This window comes from Rutidosis leptorrhynchoides, chromosome 10 (assembly GCF_046630445.1).
Source record: "Rutidosis leptorrhynchoides isolate AG116_Rl617_1_P2 chromosome 10, CSIRO_AGI_Rlap_v1, whole genome shotgun sequence".
Lineage (NCBI taxonomy): Eukaryota > Viridiplantae > Streptophyta > Magnoliopsida > Asterales > Asteraceae > Rutidosis > Rutidosis leptorrhynchoides.
In genome coordinates, this window is record NC_092342.1 from 16,352,852 (window position 1) to 16,355,586 (window position 2,735).

A 2,735-nucleotide genomic window follows, 5' to 3' on the forward strand; every position below is an offset into this window, starting at 1 on the left:
TTGTTGAGAACCATAAGTTTTTTTTTTTTTTTTTTTTTTTTATCTTTATAATATATGTACACATGAGAGAGAGAGAGAGAGAGAGAGAGAGAGAGAGAGAGAGAGAGAGACAAAGAATCGGAAAGTTAAAGTGCTTGACGGGTAGTTCGTGTTCGGTTTGATTTTTTTTTTTTTTAGTGTTGTATGTCCTTTGTTTAGTTAGTCGTGAGTTTTTTTTTTTCTTCTTTTTTTGGATCTTATATTTGTTTATGGTCTAGGATCGTTTGTATGATCTGGTTGCTCAAGGTTTGGGTCTAGTTAGTTATTGCTCTTTATTTAGTGTTAGGGATCGATTAATGTTTCCGAATCTTGCAGTGCTTTTGGTGCGCTTGTATCATTTTTCGTCTTTTTCATCTATTGATGATAACACTTTGTTTTAATGTTATCGTTTTTTTAATAATAATAATAATAAAAAAAAGATGGTGATAGAGAAAGCCATAAAGACGATATCAAGACTATTCTTTGGTATCAAGTTACAATCCACATATTATATATTTCATTTGATTATGTTTTGTGAGTTTTTACTTCCATTGAGTATACAAGTTTTATATTTTAGTTGCATTCATTGAATTCTTAAACTGATAGTAGTTAATAAAAGTCTTACATTTATATTGAGTTTTGAAAATATTCAAAGATTATTTTTAGGAAATTTGTAATTATTCACTGAATATCCAATACATCGCAATCAATGTATTCAAGATATAATGGTGAATAATTAAGTCTAGCTGATATTTATGTAGAAAAATGTCTCATCTTATAAAAATAATATATAATTAAAATTTTGAATCTTTTAGCATATTATAAAATAAAACTGTTTAATAAGGTAAATATTTTTTTTTTAGGTATTAGAAATAACTAGTGGTGACGCCCTCGAGTTGCGTTGGTTTTGCGAAGTATCAACGGGATGTAATTGACTTCCTTTTAACAAACCATATATTCAAGGGATATTAACCAAGAAGTCCTTTTAAAAAATCTGTTACCGTAGAAAATTGACTCAAAAATCTGTTATAATTTCTTTCTTTATTTACACTGTTATTTAACATTTTTTTTTTTTTTTTTTTTTTTTTTTGTTTTGTTCAATGACCGTATATTTTACTCTGGGTTGAGTTCAATCAATTGTGGAATCATGCTTAATTCAAATACTGATGTCATATATGATATATCATTGAAGTGATTTAGTCAACAAAGTATCTCAGATATTTCATAAATCACTTTCATGATATGTGACATCATCATCATCTTGATCTCACTATTGGTTAATGTTGATTGATCCATGAGGTGAAGCTTCCTCATAATTGATAAGTCTCATAACAAGTGTTGAGTTTGTATTTCAACCAATCAAAAAGTGTTTATTCTCCCGACTGACTTGAACAAGAAAACTTCATGCGTTGATCTATTTTAGACAATATTTCCCTTGCGGTTGACGTCTATGCGTTTGAGGCTCACACGAGGAGTTTTACCACACGCGATGCCCGTATGGATTCATCGTGGGAGTTTCTCCTGAGTGGCGGGAGAACTGTAATAGTACGTATCAGGGAAATGATCCGGTGGGTGGGTTCCGACATCGTGTTCAGAACCCCATCAGTGAATCTTAGCCGCCTTTTTTTTAATAAGACTTCCGTAAACCGATTTTGTTCCCTAATAACTTTCTTTTCAAATGGAAAAAAGAAAACTTTTACTTCATTAAAACACATTGCACTTCATCTATGCATATTTCGTGTTTGTAAAGGGTACTGAATAACCTTTGATCAACTATTTGTTAAGAATCAAACGGCAAACAACTGAACAAGTGATTGAAAAAGCATGTTTCAAAATGATCATTTTGACTAGTCAGTAAGATATGTGCATGGATGTACGACAGATTGGCTCATGTATGTGGACACTGGCTTCTGCTTTTTCCTTCTTTGTCTGGCATAACGCTTCATTATAGCATGATCACTAAAGAGCTGATGCCTGAAAAGCCAAACGTTACAGATTAAATACGGGTCATGGGCGAAATAAACGCTCAAATAGTAGCTGCATAATAATGCGTATTGTTATTCAGAGAGGTGGCCAAACTGGGAACTAAATAGGTTGGTTTGACCCAAACCAGTTTTTTGTAAACTAATTACAACAGACAACATACATTAGAAAACATTTGATCCGTTTGACCCATTTACCTTTTAGTTACACTTTTGACCTGTTAACAACCAAACATACCCATTAGAGACCCATTTATAGATAAACTGGTCAATATTTCCCATCTATCTAGTTATAAGATTTGTCTCTATTTTCTAGTTTGTTTTGTATCATTTCTTTAGTTCAAGTATATGGAACTCATATATTGGGTTAATTAAAAAGGAACATAAGTATGAGTGGTCTTGGGATATTGTTATAATCAGCTTGTAATTTGGGCCTTTTCATCAGTAATCATACATGTCAATATAGTTCAGATTACCTTACATATTCTAATGATCCCATTTAGTAAGAGTTCTTAACTGTAAGCTGCACCTGCAAGTAAACATACATCTTACATCCGATATGTTTATCATATACATTTGATCACATGTAAAGGAACGAAATATGGATCTACAGATACCTTTGTCTAAAACCGGAACGCATGCTTCATAATCTCGGTCACAAGAGATTATCTGTTAACCTGTACTCCATGTTGGCTTGCTGAATGCTTTCCATGACCTGTAACATGAATATCAATG

At 32.1% G+C, this 2,735-nt stretch overlaps 1 long non-coding RNA gene across 1 annotated transcript; it reads right to left on the reverse strand.

The window, feature by feature from the left end:
* Positions 1–1,884: 1,884 nt before the first annotated feature.
* Positions 1,885–2,735, reverse strand: LOC139872135 (uncharacterized). Its single transcript, XR_011766886.1, has 3 exons — positions 2,618–2,735; positions 2,482–2,529; positions 1,885–1,992 (listed from the first exon to the last, which is right to left on the reverse strand). It is a non-coding gene; the product is annotated as an uncharacterized lncRNA (long non-coding RNA).